The sequence below is a fragment of the Bolinopsis microptera genome, chromosome 8, assembly GCF_026151205.1.
Source record: "Bolinopsis microptera isolate Bmic1 chromosome 8, MBARI_Bmic_1.0, whole genome shotgun sequence".
NCBI lineage: Eukaryota > Metazoa > Ctenophora > Tentaculata > Lobata > Bolinopsidae > Bolinopsis > Bolinopsis microptera.
In genome coordinates, this window is record NC_087079.1 from 3,406,275 (window position 1) to 3,429,855 (window position 23,581).

The following is a 23,581-nucleotide window of genomic DNA, read 5'->3' on the forward strand; positions in this document are numbered from 1 at the left end:
ATACACAAGGGAATCAGCTGTTTTCAGGGGGATCACCAATATTTCTGGACGCTGCGCTGGATCCAAAAGGACCCTTTCCTCAACGGCTATATACTTATATAATATGTACTTGACTAATTAATTTGGTCCATGTCATCGAGCTAGGATATAGCATGCCCTGTCAGCTCATGTTAAGAGCAATACAGTGCACTTACGGGTCACATCACTCATGCAGTTAGGCCAGGTGACCTCAAGTAGACTATCGGCCTAAAATCTGCCCTAAGTTAGGAATAGGCCATCCGTCCGTTTGTTCAGTATACTATTACTTGTTAGGCCATTAGTCAAGTTAGGCCAAGCGTCCAGTTAAGCCAACAGACCCGGTACCCTCTCTACCATGCCAGATCGATTACAAGTCAGCCCTGGCATACCTATTGCCTCAAATTTCTGTCCCAAATTTGTCTCAATGTGCCAAAATCCGGGATTCATGAGTGCGGCAAAAATTGCGACAGAAAGTGGCCGCCAGTCACCGTTGAAATAGTAACACGGTTTCAAATACCTGACTGCATGAATTATACTTCTTTTTGTAAATCAGATACAAGCCACTTTCCATCTATTCATTACTTCCGATACAGTTACCCAAATGATGGAATACAAATTAAAATAACAATCAAATTATATGAAATAATATGAGGGCATTTAAGTTTCAACCAATCCGACAACCAACTATGCTGTCATAATCAGTTTCTGTATTATATGCCATGATTTGAGGATATAGTGTAAAAACCAATCCGAGGCCGATGATAATAATACGACATTCTTGCTCGTTGCGAAGCTAATTTTCAGTCTTTTGATATTTTGTAATGCTTTAACGAAAACGCTTTTATATTTCAATTTTCAAAGTGAATGTTATTTATAAAGAAGTACACAGAAGTTCCGAATCTCAAAATGTCAAACTTTAAATATTATACGTTCTGCAGATATCGCCAGTCTTGTAATTGGCTCTTAAAAATTGACTGATATTCAAAATATCCAATATAATGTAACTCATTTTTTGTTTTTAAATAATAGTCCTTTTATCCTAATAACACAATTTCAGCTGTCGTCGGCGACCATTTGTTCAGAAGATAATCACGTTTCTTGGCTGCCACTCTTTGTAACTTCGTAACCTGGATAAAAAGGTGGATTAATTGTGGTTTATCTGATTCTGTTCTATCCGCGATTGTTTTATATCAAGACAAGGTGGACACTGAGGTTGATCCAGCGACCAATCAAATATGGAGGGCAAGAGCCAAGAGGAAGCAAATGTAAGTAATATTGACAAACCAGTTGTGTCGCTGTCCAGTGTCTTTGCTGCGTGGATTTATCTTGTCGACACAGCGGTTCGTGTCAAATTGACCACATTTGTGAACGCTGAGGAAGGGAATTCGGATTACAAATTTATAATAGGGGAAGTACGGCTCTTTATAAAGATATGATTTAGTAAAAGTAATTGCTGAATCATTAACACAATGAAAATGTGCATTGTATTGTAGATTGTATTTAACTGCAGTCAATGAATAAAAAAGTCTGGTTCGTAGCTGAAACTTTTTCCGCCACAGTAAATGTTTTTAAATCGGATAGAATATTTAAAGGGGAAGCCAAGGGGTATTTTTGGGTACTTTGGGGGATTTCATTCTGGGGGATTTCGAAGGCGTTCATAGGCTATCGCTATCCATTATCGGTATGAAATCTTTTATCTAGATAAACAGATAAAGATTTAGGTTTTATCTAGACAAAACCGATCATTTTTCTGCTGAAGGCTAAAGCCAAAATGTTATCCAAATTTCATAAAAAACTAATTGTCGACTTTAAACATTGTTTTACCAGTAATCTTGGCAAATAAAAGTACCACTTCCTTTCTTTTGAAAATAGTAAAGCACCAGTTTTCTTCTCCTAAGAAAAGTAGTGCACCATGACCATTTCTCCTCAAAACAATAGACCAACGGTTTCCTTCTCCCGAGAACATGAACAGTAGTGCACCAGTTCTCTTCAAAATAGTAGACCAACGGTTTCCTTCTCCCGAGAACAGTAGTGCACCAGTTCTCTTCAAAACAGTTAAGCATTAAATAATTCAGTAAACCGTTTCCTTATCCTGTGGATAACTTGGAGCAACAGATTCCTTCTCCTGGGAACAATGTTTCACGCCCAGAACACTTACGGAATACAATTGAGTGCCCTGCCGGTATTTTTGACTCTCGTTAACAGTAACATGCTCGTGCCCATGCCCGTCTCCAGAATGGTTACAAAGGTAAAACGCCAGCACCCTCAAGAGAACAATACCAATAACCTTCTCTGGATTTCTACAGTTCATACAGTTCTACAGTTCCATAGGTATACAAATGTAAATAAAGCCTCTTAAGCACACATCCAAGTAAAATGACATCCAAGGAATGACATAAAGATCTCTTCTCTGTGGGGTAGTCAAACAATATGATGACCCTATTAAAGCTGAACGAATAACAACATAGTTGAAGGAATTACAACATGAGTTGGGTAGGGCAAAATGTCAAAGTTACACCCCTCTCATCCTGAGCTGTATTTTACTAAACTAACAGTCACACCCTGCTCCTGTTACACTAAGCTAACAGTTACACCCCGGCCCCTGTGTTACAATAAGCTAACAGTAACACCCCGCCCCCTTTGTAACACTAAGCTAACAGTTACATCCTGCCCCCTGTGTTATACCAAGCTAACAGTTATCAGGTGTGCGCAGGATTTTTGAAAGGGCAAAGCGCCGGCTCTGAGGTTACCGTTGCGAGCAGCCCCCGGAAAATTGTTCGACTGGATTATATACTAAACCAATAGGATATCAATACAGAAGGTTCAAAGCAGCAGTTGATTAGACAATTTGTTATTAGTAATATTTTGAATTTAAAACATTGGACAAATTAAAATTAAAGATAGCACGAGTTTTAAGTTATTCTGGATATCTCCAGTCTGAAAAGATGCCGTATGGCTTAGCGTACGCTTTTTGGTACTGGATCGTGATGTCCCATGATTCTGAAATAATGATGTTTTTTGACCCTTCTGATTAAGACTGAGGCTGATCCTCAGTGCTTTCCAATTATATTAATCTGCCTATCTCAAATCTCTTTTGAGCCTCATCATACCCACTCAACTATGAGGATTGGCTTCCTAGATTTAGGAGCAGCCAACCCATGGAAATTATATATGCACAAGGCATGTGTATCGACCTAATTAATTCGAACCTACTATATTCGTTTAAAAATAAAACTTTTGCATCATGTCATTAACGCAAATGTTTGTGAAAATGTTTATAAAATTGTTTATAAAATTATTTTGTTGCTCTGTAGAAGGCAATTAAAAAAAATTCTGGGTCAGCATTTCAAAAAGAGCCAGGGGCGGGGGCCGGCGCGGGGGGCGATCGCCTACATCGCCACCCGCCTGCGAACCAGGCCTCCCACCCTCAAATTCCCTAAAATTCTAGGTTTTAAAGGTGGTTTTCTTGGTTTTCAAACCCTTAATTCAAGGTTTTCAGATAGCCATTTTCAAGGTTTTCAAGGTTTTTTAAGACGAATATGTATGTTTGCACTACGAAAACTTGTTAATTTTATCTATTTTCTCAAAACTAATGAATGAAATAATATAACCTGGACTAGGTTAGGATTGCTCAAAACATAAATGAGGGGACTGGTGGGGCAAAGGATATGATTTTAAGCAAGAAAACTGCCGGAGGCGAAATTTATAGTTGAAATTCAAGGTTTTCAAGCGTTTTTGTGAAAATCCAAGGTTTGCAAGGTTTTTGATTCAAAATATCAGAAATCAAGGTTCTCAAGGGTTTCAAGGTTGGCTGCTGCACACGCCCATGACAGTTACACCCCGGCATCTATGTTACAGTTAGCTAACAGTTTCACCCCGGCCCCTGTGTTTCAGATAGCTGTATGCAATGTCTCTCAAAATTGATTTTATAGCTGTTCCTGATAGAATGATATCTATCAGGAGCTCCCATGGAAAATATTGTTCCTAGCCAAAGTTGCCCCATAAAGTTATCAGCTTTTCAAATAAAATAATCAAAAAAAGGCCTATTTTAAAATTTTGATGAGACATAATTTTTCTAAATGGTCCTTAGAACATATCCTGAAAGTTTCAAGGTGATTGCTCAAAAAATGTAGGAGAAGATGGAATTTTAGTTTTCAAGGCGCGCTATTGAAAACCGCTTGCGCAATACAATTACATGTAATGAGCGATGACCTTTGACCGGTCATACCCTTGACTAGGAACAATAATTTTCCTTAGCAGCAATGATTCTAAACATTTCAATGCTCACGTTTGACTAATTAAGCTAATGATTGATCTGAAAAGAAACATATTGTATAAAGTAAAGTCACTGGTAATTTGAACAGCTAAGAGCGTAAAAATGGGGTTTGGCTAATTAACTCAACAACCAGAAGCCTGAGGACTTAAAAACCAAGCTCTACCCCACTAATAATCTGAATTTTGAACATCCAGTTACCCAAGTTTAGATTATATTCCTAACTATAATCAGCAGTAGAGTTATTTTCATTTTCTCTATTATCACCACAGGCTAGAGCATAATTTAAGTAGGTTTTGGTCTATTAAATCGACAGCCCAGCATGATGCCTGAGGAAGTTTAACCTAGGCTTTACCCCACTTAATATGATCATTTTACTACTCAATTTAAGCCCCTAACTTCAATCAGAAACCGAGTCATTTTGATTTTAAGTGCAGTGGTCGCAACATGCATCAAACTGCAGCATAATTTTGGGTAATTATGAGGACCTTTTTCACAGATGATTTCCAATGCCCATTAAGGCATTCCCAATAATACCCCTTGGCTTCCCCCATAGTTCTAACCATATAATGGCCAAACCATATGTTCTAACATAATTATTTTAATGACAAACCTTAGTTGATTTCATCTTTCAATCCGAATTGAAGCTTGACAGGATATTCCGCCTTTTTTCTGCTGCTGAAATTCTTGTCTACTCCTTCGAAGTTGCAAAGCGTGTATATGTCACTTTGTGTCTAAAGTTCCTGGTCCCTGAAGGATTTTGATTGAGCAGCAGTTAAATACGAATTTTTTAGAATCTAAAGTCCAAATGTATTCACAGATAATTAAGAAAACAGAATTACAAGTAAAAAGCAGTTATTTAGACCTTTATGAAGCTGTGAATGTTGTGCAATACATCTTTGTGATGTTCTTATCATAATCTCCATTCTAACACTCCTCAGCATATCAACTCTTTCAACCTGAACAGAAATGTAAAATAAAAAGCTTTTTCGTGGCACACCTGTGCATTTTGAGTTTTGTGCCACAATATTATAAAAGTTAAAATTATTATTTATATTTCATATGTAACAATCAAAGCGAGATATTACTTTTAGGTAATTAGTGGTTATCCTCCCAAAAGGATTCTCACCAGTATATAATTTGAATAATCAAATTGAATAATCAAATCTGAAATCAAACAACAAAATACCTTTCTTTTACAGAGCAAATGTGTGACTTTCGTGGTGAATCATATGAAAACTTTCCCGAGTCTGCTATCCTTGTTACCAACTGATCATATCATAGCATAGACAACCGTATGAAACATCCTAGATTATTGTAGTTTGAGAAGTCAAAACATGAATAATTAGCTCACACCTCTGAAGAGGCAATGAAGGAATAAGAATATCACGCATCGAATGGACCAAAGTGCATCAACTTTATATCAAAAGTGTATCAAAGTATCAACTTACTGCCACAAGAATACCACTGCAAACGATACAGTAGTTCTTTACAAAAAAATTCGTTTTTCGATAGAAGGTAATTCTTGGCAGACGACATTGCAAAACTAGACAAGAAAACCAAAACTTTCATGATAACTACTATTTACTGGCCAGTCTGAACTAACAAAATAGTCTGAACTAACAAAATAAACCTCGCTGGTCGATTAGGAGGATGAGAGAGACAACAATAACATGCACCTGAGAAAACAGCAGGTTTGTGGCAGGTAAAATGAGTGGCGAGAAGGTTAGCGCTCGATTCATAGGTGATTTTAAATTATATTATAGTTGGTGAGCCGCGCGCCAAATGAAAAAAAAAATGAAAAATAGTTCATATTCATAAATCATGAATATTAAATATGAATTGCAAATTGAATTGTATTCATTTTTAAGAATATTAAAATTCAAATAAATAAACAACAATATTATTTTTAATAAATGCAACTGCATACTGCAGCATGGCTCATCGTTTATTTTGCCTTTTTTCAATTTTTATATTATATCATATAATATTGCTAAACAATTTAAACGGAGCTGTCACATGTCAATTTTTTCAAGCAAAATTGAAAACTCTCAAAATCAACCCCGCTAGTTTAAGAAAAGTTTATAGTTGTCATTGAAATGATTTTGCTATCAAACATTTTTTATATGATTATATTGCAAGCCATGCCATTTTAAAATAATATTATCTGAGCCACACGAAAACAAATGTACAAGCTGAGTTTAGTTAATTCGAAAACGAATTCGGCAATTATTTTTTCATTTTACAAAATCATTGTTAATTCATTTCATACAATTACTTTTATGTTTTTTAAATATAAATGTAATGTGGATTAATATATTATTTTAGATTTGCTAAATTATTTTTCATTTTTGGCACTATGTTTATGTGATTTTTATTATGTCTGTCAACTTCCTAAACAATAGGGGGGGGGGGGGGGGGGGGGGCTTATTTTAGATTAAAAATTTCGAATTTATCTTGAATGACCGCCGCGAAAAATTGTTTAGCCTTTAAATTTATTTTAAGTTAATAAAGTAAGCTGCAGGCTCAAAAATCAAAAGTTTAGTTTAGATGATTTTAAAATGATTTCCGTTGTACTTGGGTTAAGTACAAATTTTGATTTGTTTGTTTAATTTTATTTCTAATACTCTGTGACAGTATTTGGTATTTTCAAATGACTTATGAATATAACTAAATTTAGATTTTGGATTTATCATTTATGAAATTTTTTTTCATTTGGCGCGCGGCTCACCAACTATAATATAATTTAAAATCACCTATGAATCGAGCGCTAACCTTCTCGCCACTCATTATACCTGCCACAAACCTGCTGTTTTCTCAGGTGCATGTTATTGTTGTCTCTCTCATCCTCCTAATCGACCGGCGAGGTTTATTTTGTTAGTTCAGACTATTTTGTTAGTTCAGACTGGCCAGTAAATAGTAGTTATCATGAAAGTTTTGGTTTTCTTGTCTAGTTTTGCAATGTCGTCTGCCAAGAATTACCTTCTATCTAAAAACGAATTTTTTTGTAAAGAACTACTGTATCGTTTGCAGTGGTATTCTTGTGGCAGTAAGTTGATACTTTGATACACTTTTGATATAAAGTTGATGCACTTTGGTCCATTCGATGCGTGATATTCTTATTCCTTCATTGCCTCTTCAGAGGTGTGAGCTAATTATTCATGTTTTGACTTCTCAAACTACAATAATCTAGGATGTTTCATACGGTTGTCTATGCTATGATATGATCAGTTGGTAACAAGGATAGCAGACTCGGGAAAGTTTTCATATGATTCACCACGAAAGTCACACATTTGCTCTGTAAAAGAAAGGTATTTTGTTGTTTGATTTCAGATTTGATTATTCAATTTGATTATTCAAATTATATACTGGTGAGAATCCTTTTGGGAGGATAACCACTAATTACCTAAAAGTAATATCTCGCTTTGATTGTTACATATGAAATATAAATAATAATTTTAACTTTTATAATATCGTGGCACAAAACTCAAAATGCACAGGTGTGCCACGAAAAAGCTTTTTATTTTACATTTCTGTTCAGGTTGAAAGAGTTGATATGCTGAGGAGTGTTAGAATGGAGATTATGATAAGAACATCACAAAGATGTATTGCACAACATTCACAGCTTCATAAAGGTCTAAATAACTGCTTTTTACTTGTAATTCTGTTTTCTTAATTATCTGTGAACACAGTGGGCTGTGAGTGGGGGTCATGCTAGCATAGGGTATTTTAGACCATCACGCATGCCCCTAACTTTGTTTATTAGGTAATTTGGGTACAAAAATACGATTCCAATCATTTACAGGGCCGAAAATGTCTCAGAAAAATTTTTGGGCCGATTTTGAGCAATCTTGTAGTCCAAAAATAGGAGGCTGATCCCAGGAAAAGTTGTTTTTTTAGAGGTTTAATCAATTTTAAAGCTCTTTTATGAACTGTAAACAAAGGACAGCTATCTTAGGAACTCGAATCTTTTTTAATTATGAAAAAATATTGATCAGAACAAAAGTTGTGCCCATTTATATGACCAAAATTTTCTGAAACACCAAAATTGTTCCTGTTATTTTCAAAAATTTCGTTTAAAATCACGATTTTTTGGATTTTTATCAATTTTAACTATAATAATTGTGATATTTTGATTTTTCATCCATATGCATCTGGTCTAGGATGCAAAAAATGCCACAAACATGGAGAATAACTAAAATATGTCAATTTAATAGCAAAATTGAGCTCATAAATTATCTAAAAATGCAGCAAATTTTACCCAATTTTTGAGTTTCTTAATTTTGTAAACAGAGTTGCCCAAAGTTGCCCAAAGTGATTCTTATTGCATCTGATAGGGAATTGTCTAAGCTTTCTGATGATACCATGCATTATACCGAACTATTGCAAACCAACAACGATTTCTGTCGTTAAATACCCCAAAAATTGCCTAAAATACACGCCATAAAAAAGGCGCGGTCAAAAATCAGGTGAAAATGTTAAAGTCACACAGTTTTTTTTAGATGGCTGAGTATTCTTAAGTACTATACTATATTTCAATTATTAAAAACTGCCTTGATCAGGCATTTTAGCCCAAAATAATAAATATTAGGCAATTTTAGGCTAAAAAAGGCAAAATTTCTTGACAGTGAAAAATGCTATTTTTTCACGCGACGACATTATGGCATCTTGCAAAGTTTTTAATTACGGTTTCTTGCATGAAATCGGGCTAGCGTTTTACAATAAGGAAAGCTTATTTTCAAAGAAATTTAAGAAAGTCGATTTTAGGCCTATGCTAGCATGGTAGCCCACTGTGGTGAATACATTTGGACTTTAGATTCTAAAAAATTCGTATTTAACTGCTGCTCAATCAAAATCCTTCAGGGACCAGGAACTTTAGACACAAAGTGACATATACACGCTTTGCAACTTCGAAGGAGTAGACAAGAATTTCAGCAGCAGAAAAAAGGCGGAATATCCTGTCAAGCTTCAATTCGGATTGAAAGATGAAATCAACTAAGGTTTGTCATTAAAATAATTATGTTAGAACATATGGTTTGGCCATTATATGGTTAGAACTATGGGGGAAGCCAAGGGGTATTATTGGGAATGCCTTAATGGGCATTGGAAATCATCTGTGAAAAAGGTCCTCATAATTACCCAAAATTATGCTGCAGTTTGATGCATGTTGCGACCACTGCACTTAAAATCAAAATGACTCGGTTTCTGATTGAAGTTAGGGGCTTAAATTGAGTAGTAAAATGATCATTCATATTAAGTGGGGTAAAGCCTAGGTTAAACTTCCTCAGGCATCATGCTGGGCTGTCGATTTAATAGACCAAAACCTACTTAAATTATGCTCTAGCCTGTGGTGATAATAGAGAAAATGAAAATAACTCTACTGCTGATTATAGTTAGGAATATAATCTAAACTTGGGTAACTGGATGTTCAAAATTCAGATTATTAGTGGGGTAGAGCTTGGTTTTTAAGTCCTCAGGCTTCTGGTTGTTGAGTTAATTAGCCAAACCCCATTTTTACGCTCTTAGCTGTTCAAATTACCAGTGACTTTACTTTATACAATATGTTTCTTTTCAGATCAATCATTAGCTTAATTAGTCAAACGTGAGCATTGAAATGTTTAGAATCATTGCTGCTAAGGAAAATTATTGTTCCTAGTCAAGGGTATGACCGGTCAAAGGTCATCGCTCATTACATGTAATTGTATTGCGCAAGCGGTTTTCAATAGCGCGCCTTGAAAACTAAAATTCCATCTTCTCCTACATTTTTTGAGCAATCACCTTGAAACTTTCAGGATATGTTCTAAGGACCATTTAGAAAAATTATGTCTCATCAAAATTTTAAAATAGGCCTTTTTTTGATTATTTTATTTGAAAAGCTGATAACTTTATGGGGCAACTTTGGCTAGGAACAATATTTTCCATGGGAGCTTCTGATAGATATCATTCTATCAGGAACAGCTATAAAATCAATTTTGAGAGACATTGCATACAGCTATCTGAAACACAGGGGCCGGGGTGAAACTGTTAGCTAACTGTAACATAGATGCTGGGGTGTAACTGTCATGGGCGTGTGCAGCAGCCAACCTTGAAACCCTTGAGAACCTTGATTTCTGATATTTTGAATCAAAAACCTTGCAAACCTTGGATTTTCACAAAAACGCTTGAAAACCTTGAATTTCAACTATAAATTTCGCCTCCGGCAGTTTTCTTGCTTAAAATCATATCCTTTGCCCCACCAGTCCCCTCATTTATGTTTTGAGCAATCCTAACCTAGTCCAGGTTATATTATTTCATTCATTAGTTTTGAGAAAATAGATAAAATTAACAAGTTTTCGTAGTGCAAACATACATATTCGTCTTAAAAAACCTTGAAAACCTTGAAAATGGCTATCTGAAAACCTTGAATTAAGGGTTTGAAAACCAAGAAAACCACCTTTAAAACCTAGAATTTTAGGGAATTTGAGGGTGGGAGGCCTGGTTCGCAGGCGGGTGGCGATGTAGGCGATCGCCCCCCGCGCCGGCCCCCGCCCCTGGCTCTTTTTGAAATGCTGACCCAGAATTTTTTTTAATTGCCTTCTACAGAGCAACAAAATAATTTTATAAACAATTTTATAAACATTTTCACAAACATTTGCGTTAATGACATGATGCAAAAGTTTTATTTTTAAACGAATATAGTAGGTTCGAATTAATTAGGTCGATACACATGCCTTGTGCATATATAATTTCCATGGGTTGGCTGCTCCTAAATCTAGGAAGCCAATCCTCATAGTTGAGTGGGTATGATGAGGCTCAAAAGAGATTTGAGATAGGCAGATTAATATAATTGGAAAGCACTGAGGATCAGCCTCAGTCTTAATCAGAAGGGTCAAAAAACATCATTATTTCAGAATCATGGGACATCACGATCCAGTACCAAAAAGCGTACGCTAAGCCATACGGCATCTTTTCAGACTGGAGATATCCAGAATAACTTAAAACTCGTGCTATCTTTAATTTTAATTTGTCCAATGTTTTAAATTCAAAATATTACTAATAACAAATTGTCTAATCAACTGCTGCTTTGAACCTTCTGTATTGATATCCTATTGGTTTAGTATATAATCCAGTCGAACAATTTTCCGGGGGCTGCTCGCAACGGTAACCTCAGAGCCGGCGCTTTGCCCTTTCAAAAATCCTGCGCACACCTGATAACTGTTAGCTTGGTATAACACAGGGGGCAGGATGTAACTGTTAGCTTAGTGTTACAAAGGGGGCGGGGTGTTACTGTTAGCTTATTGTAACACAGGGGCCGGGGTGTAACTGTTAGCTTAGTGTAACAGGAGCAGGGTGTGACTGTTAGTTTAGTAAAATACAGCTCAGGATGAGAGGGGTGTAACTTTGACATTTTGCCCTACCCAACTCATGTTGTAATTCCTTCAACTATGTTGTTATTCGTTCAGCTTTAATAGGGTCATCATATTGTTTGACTACCCCACAGAGAAGAGATCTTTATGTCATTCCTTGGATGTCATTTTACTTGGATGTGTGCTTAAGAGCTTTATTTACATTTGTATACCTATGGAACTGTAGAACTGTATGAACTGTAGAAATCCAGAGAAGGTTATTGGTATTGTTCTCTTGAGGGTGCTGGCGTTTTACCTTTGTAACCATTCTGGAGACGGGCATGGGCACGAGCATGTTACTGTTAACGAGAGTCAAAAATACCGGCAGGGCACTCAATTGTATTCCGTAAGTGTTCTGGGCGTGAAACATTGTTCCCAGGAGAAGGAATCTGTTGCTCCAAGTTATCCACAGGATAAGGAAACGGTTTACTGAATTATTTAATGCTTAACTGTTTTGAAGAGAACTGGTGCACTACTGTTCTCGGGAGAAGGAAACCGTTGGTCTACTATTTTGAAGAGAACTGGTGCACTACTGTTCATGTTCTCGGGAGAAGGAAACCGTTGGTCTATTGTTTTGAGGAGAAATGGTCATGGTGCACTACTTTTCTTAGGAGAAGAAAACTGGTGCTTTACTATTTTCAAAAGAAAGGAAGTGGTACTTTTATTTGCCAAGATTACTGGTAAAACAATGTTTAAAGTCGACAATTAGTTTTTTATGAAATTTGGATAACATTTTGGCTTTAGCCTTCAGCAGAAAAATGATCGGTTTTGTCTAGATAAAACCTAAATCTTTATCTGTTTATCTAGATAAAAGATTTCATACCGATAATGGATAGCGATAGCCTATGAACGCCTTCGAAATCCCCCAGAATGAAATCCCCCAAAGTACCCAAAAATACCCCTTGGCTTCCCCTTTAAATATTCTATCCGATTTAAAAACATTTACTGTGGCGGAAAAAGTTTCAGCTACGAACCAGACTTTTTTATTCATTGACTGCAGTTAAATACAATCTACAATACAATGCACATTTTCATTGTGTTAATGATTCAGCAATTACTTTTACTAAATCATATCTTTATAAAGAGCCGTACTTCCCCTATTATAAATTTGTAATCCGAATTCCCTTCCTCAGCGTTCACAAATGTGGTCAATTTGACACGAACCGCTGTGTCGACAAGATAAATCCACACAGCAAAGACACTGGACAGCGACACAACTGGTTTGTCAATATTACTTACATTTGCTTCCTCTTGGCTCTTGCCCTCCATATTTGATTGGTCGCTGGATCAACCTCAGTGTCCACCTTGTCTTGATATAAAACAATCGCGGATAGAACAGAATCAGATAAACCACAATTAATCCACCTTTTTATCCAGGTTACGAAGTTACAAAGAGTGGCAGCCAAGAAACGTGATTATCTTCTGAACAAATGGTCGCCGACGACAGCTGAAATTGTGTTATTAGGATAAAAGGACTATTATTTAAAAACAAAAAATGAGTTACATTATATTGGATATTTTGAATATCAGTCAATTTTTAAGAGCCAATTACAAGACTGGCGATATCTGCAGAACGTATAATATTTAAAGTTTGACATTTTGAGATTCGGAACTTCTGTGTACTTCTTTATAAATAACATTCACTTTGAAAATTGAAATATAAAAGCGTTTTCGTTAAAGCATTACAAAATATCAAAAGACTGAAAATTAGCTTCGCAACGAGCAAGAATGTCGTATTATTATCATCGGCCTCGGATTGGTTTTTACACTATATCCTCAAATCATGGCATATAATACAGAAACTGATTATGACAGCATAGTTGGTTGTCGGATTGGTTGAAACTTAAATGCCCTCATATTATTTCATATAATTTGATTGTTATTTTAATTTGTATTCCATCATTTGGGTAACTGTATCGGAAGTAATGAATAGATGGAAAGTGGCTTGTATCTGATTTACAAAAAGAAGTATAATTCATGCAGTCAGGTATTTGAAACCGTGTTACTATTTCAACGGTGACTGGCGGCCACTTTCTGTCGCAATTTTTGCCGCACTCATGAATCCCGGATTTTGGCACATTGAGACAAATTTGGGACAGAAATTTGAGGCAATAGGTATGCCAGGGCTGACTTGTAATCGATCTGGCATGGTAGAGAGGGTACCGGGTCTGTTGGCTTAACTGGACGCTTGGCCTAACTTGACTAATGGCCTAACAAGTAATAGTATACTGAACAAACGGACGGATGGCCTATTCCTAACTTAGGGCAGATTTTAGGCCGATAGTCTACTTGAGGTCACCTGGCCTAACTGCATGAGTGATGTGACCCGTAAGTGCACTGTATTGCTCTTAACATGAGCTGACAGGGCATGCTATATCCTAGCTCGATGACATGGACCAAATTAATTAGTCAAGTACATATTATATAAGTATATAGCCGTTGAGGAAAGGGTCCTTTTGGATCCAGCGCAGCGTCCAGAAATATTGGTGATCCCCCTGAAAACAGCTGATTCCCTTGTGTATGTGTGAGCTAACGAGCTCTTTATTGATGAGAGATATAGGCATGGATCACGTCAGCATGGCCACTTACTCGTCGAAGCACGTCATCGGGCTCATATAGCATGCTTTGTCAGCTCATGGTGAGTAAAACAGTGCACGTACGGGTCTCATCACACTGTAGCCCGTCAGTCCAGTTAGGCCAAGCGACTAAAGGTGGACTGTTGGTCTGTTAAACTTCAATTTAAAGTAGTATTAGACCCCAAACGGTCGCCTGAACTAACTGGTCTTATGGCCTAATTCATGGATTTAGGCGCTAGTCCAGTTAGGCAAAGAGACCTAGAATCATTCAAAACTGGCTGGAAAGGTTAGTTCATATGCCACCTATCATACCAAAGCAAATTCAACTCAGTTTATAAACAAAATAAAGGATATCGGGCCTTAAAAATTGACAAATTTTTTTCGAAAACTAGGCCAAAATTTCGGATTAATTCTCTGCGCGCGGAAACCGAACCTGTATTTTATAAATAAACGTGATAATGACAACAATTTACGTGGCATTATTTGCGCGACGCAAAATCTATAAACCCTCATTATAATGGGGGTTAAACTGTCATTGCTAGCTGTCGTAGCTAGCTCAGTTTTTTAAGACAGCTACCTACGACAGCTAGCGCGCATCAACCCTCATTTCTAGCTGTCTTAGAAATTGCCTCCTAAGACAGCTAGAGCGCGCTAGCTGTCTTAGATTTTTTGTAGGGTGGAAATTCTATAGTTGTTCAGTGGGTCGATCGACTGAACACGTTTGCACTTGGTATTTAAACTTACCAGTAGTTTATTTATGTTATGCACCAGAGGCGGCTCGTGGGAGCTGGCTGGCAGTTTTGTTGGGGGTCCAATCGATGGACTGGGGGGAGGGGGGCTTGGGAGCCGGCTCAAGCTGATCCCTCCAAACTACCGATCACATTACACACAGGGCCTTGTAAATGTAATGTGTAACACTTTACAGGCGACAGTAAACAAAAACAAAAACTTATAACATGAGTGAAACAGGACACCACACGTGTACGATCTCAGCCGCGCAGTATCATAAGGCAGTCAAATTGCAAAGGGTCCTGGACCCCCAAATCGAGGCAAATCATAATAGATTACCTGTAGTGGGATGCGCACGATGTGCTTTGTAACGTTTACAATTAACTATGTGTTAAAACTGCGCGGCTGAGTAGTCCAGAGGTAGGATTGGACTCCCTACAACACAAAATTTCACGAAGATCATGCGTGCGAAAACATTAAAACGTATGATAGTAAATGAAGACCTTTATATTGCGATTTGTTATTTCCTAACACTATTACTAATTACTATTTCTATTTTAAGCACCAGCTAGTAATTTAAGCACTAGATAATAATTTTAAGGCGTCCACGGACGCCTGGACGCCCTCAATAGCCGCCTCTGTTATGCACCGATGATAATGCAATTAGGATAACAACTAGGTAAGCCGGAAGTCTAATTCAAAACACACCTCACACCGTACACACCTCCAATCAGTAATTTTACTATTTGGTAGACCGGGTATTTTGGCGGGAATTCTGTTCCCACGGCACTGTTCTGATAGAAGCTACTTCTACTAATGGTCCCAGAGGAACGGCCGTAAAGTAGCCAGACTTCTTGTCTCATGTACTGGCAGACACTTGCAGATTAAAGTTAGAAATTTCGCTATGCTATAAATATAATTGCTCTCGGAATTGAACAAACTCCTACTTATCTGTATCCTTTCTAAATTCGTTAGAGTTTCATGGACTGGGTGAAAATAATCGGTACAGTCTCCCTGCTTGTGTAATTAAGCAATGAAAACAATCCAAAATTATCACATATGACATAAGTTGTAATAGCAGAAACTTTCTAACCGTACATTCACCCGCCACTGTTCAAGAACCTATATCACTGTTTAAAATCATGACGTGAGCACTGTACATCCAATCAGCTATTCCTTTACTTAGGATGATAGCCAAAACTATAAGGATTTTGGAGAACTAGGGTAATAGTCATAATTCTAAAATTTGAGTGAGTTACACGTGTTTTATTGACGATGATAAACATTTGTAATGTAAATTACGCTATGCAAGCGCGCACTGAGGGACTTTATGACGTCACGAGGCTACAGCTTATTATTGCAATAACACGCGTTACACGTACGCTAGAGAGTTGGTTCTTTCGGCGATACGATTCTTTACCAGTTTGTCACAGCTGATTTAAATCTTAGCCAAATTGGAGACTACAAATTTTTCAGTTAACTGGTCCTTTAATACCATTTTTATATAAACCAACTTTTACAGGGAAATCGTCAGATCGCTGTTACTACTAGCCAGTTTAGTGGCACTGAGCTATGGGTTAAACTGTACATCATGCTCCAGTATGATCGTGGAAATAGATGGTAACCAGTTTGTTAACCCGTTTTCCTCAGAAGAAGAGAAGTGTGTCACGAAAACATGCGAATATGACGAAGATTTCTGCGTATACGGATACGGTACTATCGGCTCTAAAGATCCTTCCCCTCCGGAGGAAGGCGCTCCAAAGGTCGATAGGAATATAACAATAGACTGGATGAAAGGTTGTGGAAAGTATGCCGAAGTCAAGTGTGAGAACGTAAAGGATATAATGAAAATAGATGATGCATATAGCAAATTATCATGTGACGTGAACATGAAGACCTGCAACACCGATGACTGTAATGATAAAACGGTTGCAGAAATAAAAAGCATGAGCAGTGGAACAACTCATGTTTTGAGCTGTTTCTTGGCTTCCTTACTCGTCAACTTCTGGGTTTAGGGACTTTAGCATATAAAACCGTGTGTACGTGGTAGATACTTAAGATTCTACCATCTTCACATAGCATAATAACTATAATAATGTTTTATAATTATTCCGAAACTGAATCCTTAACAAAAAAATGGTTATTGCTTTTTAAATTTTACCTAGCCAATCAAAGCTGCTTTGCAATTTTTTAGAATTCCCGAAAATAATCTTATTTTTTCTAATGTTGGAAGGTATAAGTAGTATATGATGCATTTTTCAATAGCCATTTTGGGAAAAAGTGAGGTACACATAATGAAAGTAAGCATATTACGTAATGTTACCGGCGGCGTCCTTGTAACTAGTGTGATATCATGTTCCATGTGGAAGCTATACTGGATGTAACTTGATTATTACGTCATGTTCATTACTCACGGTACTTTTGTGATATTATCGTACATATTAAGTGTAACGATCTTACCAAATTATAGAGTGGGTCAAAATGGAGTAATAATGTGCCACCTGCAGCACGCTGTCCTTATCCTATAAATCACTTCAGTGACTCATTTAATCGTTTCTAGTGATTAATTTACACCTAATAATCGGGAGAGTGTAAACAGCATCGTGTTGTTTGACGGATGAAAGAATTTTAGTTCATCTGAAGTCCTGTCCTTGAGAATAAATCCAAACGCCACATTAACTTTGAACTTCTCGTTGTATTTTGCAACAACTTCTTCAAAAGGCTAAAATTTTGACTCTATCCAGCGCAAATACACCCATTTTTCAGTGCTTTAATCTATTTTTAGTAACACTATTATAGATGTCTACTCAAGTTACGACATGAACCCAGTGCAAACTGCACACCTGTTTCAAATACGTCTGCAGCTAAGAATTCTATAATAGTGTTACTAAAAATAGATTAAAGCACTGAAAAATGGGTGTATTTGCGCTGGATAGAGTCAAAATTTTAGCCTTTTGAAGTGGAATTATTATCTAGCTTTCTTTCTGATTCTGACTGATCAATTTCACTAATATTAGAATCCGATGAGTACTGTTCTTCTTCCTCGTCTGATGCCGTTTCAGATTCTGACTGAATTATTATTAATAATGACGGGTATTATTATTAATGACGGGTATTATTATTATTAATGACGGGTATTATTATTAATGACGGGTAATATTATTATTAGTGACGGTATCATTATTATTGATAATGACGGGTATTTTCATCAATGACGGGTATTATTATTATTAATGACGGGTATTATTATTAATGACGGGTATTATTATAATTATTAATGACGGGTATTATTATTATTAATGATGGGTATTATTATTAATGACGGGTATTATTATTATTAATGACGGGTATTATTATTATTAATGACGGGTATTATTATTAATGACAGGTATTATTATCAATGACGGGTATCATTATTATTAATGACGGGTATTATTATTAATGACGGGTATTATTATTATTAATGACGGGTATTATTATTAATGACGGGTATTATTATTAATGACGGGTATTATTATTAGTAGTGACGGTATCATTATTATTTATAATAACGGGTACTAACTTAACAATAATACCCGTCATTAATAATAATAATACCCGTCATTAATAATAATACCCGTCATTAATAATAATACCCGTCATTAATAATAATAATACCCGTCATTATTAATAATAATTATACCGTCACTAATAATAATAATACCCGTCATTAATAATAATACCCGTCATTAATAATAATACCCGTCATTAGTAATAATAATACCCGTCATTAATAATAATACCCGTCATTAATAATAATAATACCCGTCATTGATAATAATACCTGTCATTAATAATAATACCCGTCATTAATAATAATAATACCCGTCATTAATAATAATAATACCCGTCATTAATAATAATACCCGACATTAATAATAATAATACCCGTCATTAATAATTATAATACCCGTCATTGATGATAATACCCGTCATTATCAATAATAATGATACCGTCACTAATAATAATATTACCCGTCATTAATAATAATACCCGTCATTAATAATAATAATACCCGTCATTAATAATAATACCCGTCATTATTAATAATAATTCAGTCAGAATCTGAAACGGCATCAGACGAGGAAGAAGAACAGTACTCATCGGATTCTAATATTAGTGAAATTGATCAGTCAGAATCAGAAAGAAAGCTAGATAATAATTCCACTTCACAATCTGAGGATCAAAGCTTGACTGAAATTAATGAAAATAATTGACCTCCAGAACAAAGACTATAAAAGCATCTGGGGAAACTGGTTTTCAAAATTAATATTCTGCTGTCAATATTATTAGTTATGGACCGCTCCACACTTACACAAATTCCTGGAGAATATCAGGATATTTACAAAAGGAGTTGGAACACAATTAAAACGAGTGTGAGACAGGGTCGATTGAAAGATGTTTACCATTTTCCTATAATTACCACTGATAATAGTGCGGTCTTGAGAAAAGCTGAAGAAGTTGTTGCAAAATACAACGAGAAGTTCAAAGTTAATGTGGCGTTTGGATTTATTCTCAAGGACAGGACTTCAGATGAACTAAAATTCTTTCATCCGTCAAACAACACGATGCTGTTTACACTCTCCCGATTATTAGGTGTAAATTAATCACTAGAAACGATTAAATGAGTCACTCAAGTGATTTATAGGATAAGGACAGCGTGCTGCAGGTGGCACATTATTACTCCATTTTGACCCACTCTATAATTTGGTAAGATCGTTACACTTAATATGTACGATAATATCACAAAAGTACCGTGAGTAATGAACATGACGTAATTATCAAGTTACATCCAGTATAGCTTCCACATGGAACATGATATCACACTAGTTACAAGGACGCCGCCGGTAACATTACGTAATATGCTTACTTTCATTATGTGTACCTCACTTTTTCCCAAAATGGCTATTGAAAAATGCATCATATACTACTCGTATAATTAGTGATGTGATCCATGGATTGAACATAATTGACATGAATCTCGAAAATGGTTGTATCACGTCGTCGCGTGACCCCCATTGTCGTTTTACTAAGTGGCAAAGATACAGCCGCGCACTCGTTTGCGGCAGGTCTACAACGTATGACAAGAAAATGGCGAGCTGGAGGCCAGTCTTACCTAGGTTCTATTCTGATGTATCAAAGTTTTTCATTCACATTATATATGCTGAGCCCCATTTGGGGAAATGAAATGGTTACGGTATAACAGGGTTTGCAGTGAATCGGGGCGAGGTAAATCAGGGTTCCGTTTTACTAGATTGTATTACTTTTTTATGCTAAATTTCTATTGTTCCATAATTTTGTGTTTGATCACTTAATTTAAGACATTTCAGCTTTTGACCATAAATTCGGTGACAAATAAAAGGCGTTAAATGGTCTGCAAATAAAGTGCATGGCATGATTATACTACATCCATTAACAAATACACAAGTAAATATATAACGTAACTTAAACTAGTAATCTAGACTTAATTATATTTTGTCTTATATAAACTCAGACTAGTTATGACTTTATCATACCCTACAACATTTTGAACGTGATGTATATACCAGTAGTATATGATGCATTTTTCAATAGCCATTTTGGGAAAAAGTGGGGCACACACAATGAAAGTAAGCATATTACGTAATGTTACCGGCGGCGTCCTTGTAATTAGTATGATATCAAGTTCCATGTGGAAGCTATATTGGATGTAACTTGATTATTACGTCATGTTCAATGTTCATTGCTCACAGTATAAGTACTTTTGTGATCTTATCGTGTCTCGATCTTACCAGATTAGAGTGGGCCACAGTTAAGTTATAATGTGCCATTATTAATGACGGGTATTATTATTAATGACGGGTATTATTATTATTAATGACGGGTATTATTATTATTAATAATGGGTATTATTAATAATGACGGGTATTGATATCAATGACGGGTATTATTATTAAGACGGGTATCATTATTAATGACGGGTATTATTATTATTAATAATGGGTATTATTAATAATGACGGGTATTGATATCAATGACGGGTATTATTATTAAGACGGGTATCATTATTAATGACGGGTATTATTATTATTAATAATGGGTATTATTAATAATGACGGGTATTATTATTGATGACGGGTATTATTATTATTAAGACGGGTATCATTATTAATGACGGGTATTATTATTAATGACGGGTATTATTATTATTAATGACGGGTATTGTTATTAATGACGGGTATTATTATTATTAATAACGGGTATTATTATTATTAATAATGGGTATTATTAATAATGACAGGTATTATTATCAATGACGGGTATTATTATTAAGACGGGTATCATTATTAATGACGGGTATTATTATTAATGACGGGTATTATTATTATTAATGACGGGTATTATTATTAATGACGGGTATTATTATTATTAATGACGGGTATTATTATTATTAATAATGGGTATTATTAATAATGACAGGTATTATTATCAATGACGGGTATTATTATTAAGACGGGTATCATTATTAATGACGGGTATTATTATTAATGACGGGTATTATTATTATTAATGACGGGTATTATTATTATTAATAATGGGTATTATTAATAATGACAGGTATTATTATCAATGACGGGTATTATTATTAAGACGGGTATCATTATTAATGACGGGTATTATTATTAATGACGGGTATTATTATTATTAATGACGGGTATTATTATTAATGACGGTATTATTAATAATGATGGTTATTATTATCAATGACGGGTATTATTATTAAGACGGGTATTATTATTAATGACGGGTATTATTATTAATGACGGGTATTATTATTATTAATGACGGGTATTATTATTATTAATGACGGGTATTATTATTATTAATGACGGGTATTATTATTAATGACGGTATTGTTAATAATGACGGGTATTTTTATAAATGACGGATATTCTTGTTAATGACGGGTATTATTATTATTAATGACGGGTAATATCATTTTACCGTCATTAATAATAATACCTGTCATTAATAATAATAATACCCGTCATTAATAATAATAATACCCGTCATTAATAATAATAATACCCGTCATTAATAATAATACCCGTCATTAATAATAATACCCGTCATTAATAATAATATCCGTCATTAATAATAATATCCGTCATTAATAATAATACCGTCATTAATAATAATACCCGTCATTAATAATAATAATACCCGTCATTAATAATAATACCCGTCATTAATAATGATACCCGTCTTAATAATAATACCCGTCATTGATAATAATATCCGTCATTAATAATAATACCAGTCTTAATAATAATACCCGTCATTGATAATAATAACCATCATTATTAATAATACCGTCATTAATAATAATACCCGTCATTAATAATAATAATACCCGTCATTAATAATAATAATACCCGTCATTAATAATGATACCCGTCTTAATAATAATACCTGTCATTGATAATAATACCTGTCATTATTAATAATACCCATTATTAATAATAATAATACCCGTCATTAATAATAATAATACCCGTCATTAATAATAATACCCGTCATTAATAATAATAATACCTGTCATTAATAATAATACCCGTCATTAATAATGATACCCGTCTTAATAATAATACCCGTCATTGATAATAATACCTGTCATTATTAATAATACCCATTATTAATAATAATAATACCCGTCATTAATAATAATAATACCCGTCATTAATAATAATACCCGTCATTAATAATAATACCCGTCATTAATAATAATAATACCCGTCATTAATAATAATACCCGTTATTAATAATGATACCCGTCTTAATATTAATACCCGTCATTGATAATAATACCCGTCATTATTAATAATACCCATTATTAATAATAATAATACCCGTCATTAATAATGATACCCGTCGTAATAATAATACCCGTCATTGATATCAATACCCGTCATTATTAATAATACCCATTATTAATAATAATAATACCCGTCATTAATAATAATAATACCCGTCATTAATAATAATACCCGTCATTAATAATGGCACATTATAACTTAACTGTGGCCCACTCTAATCTGGTAAGATCGAGACACGATAAGATCACAAAAGTACTTCCCTGCAGTTTCTTCGCGTTTAAATCGTAAATTCGCGCGCAAAAATTACACTGGCGCGCCTTCCATTAATGATGCATTAGACGCATACATTATTAGCAGCGAGTGTGTTGAACGAACAGTCACTCGCGCCGCGCGCAATGCAACAACGACTAATTTCAAATTATATTTCAATATTAATTTAAACTTCAGTTTTGCAAATTTGGCAATAATTGTTATTTAAATATACAAGTGGTCATTTCATAAACGATTATATTGTTTTATTTAATGGAGCCGACTGTTTGTAATTAATGATTCACGGTAGTTTGTTCTATTTGCTTTTGACAAATATTACGCGTTCAGTATTGATAATTATGGTATTGGCATGATTAATATATTAATATAATTCTTACGCTACACTAGTATATATGGTAGACTAAATAAAGTTTTGGTCACTAACATTGATTGGA

The 23,581-nt window shown here is 35.1% G+C and overlaps 1 protein-coding gene and 1 long non-coding RNA gene across 3 annotated transcripts in view; both read right to left on the reverse strand.

Annotated features, from left to right (window-relative positions):
* LOC134819497 (uncharacterized) overlaps positions 1-23,581 on the reverse strand; it is a 64,965-nt gene that overhangs the window by 26,004 nt on the left and 15,380 nt on the right. The window lies entirely within an intron of this gene.
* Positions 915-5,979, reverse strand: LOC134819713 (uncharacterized). The gene is made up of 5 exons (XR_010160793.1): positions 5,481-5,979; positions 5,157-5,250; positions 4,905-5,041; positions 1,303-1,389; positions 915-1,145 (listed from the first exon to the last, which is right to left on the reverse strand). It is a non-coding gene; the product is annotated as an uncharacterized LOC134819713 (long non-coding RNA).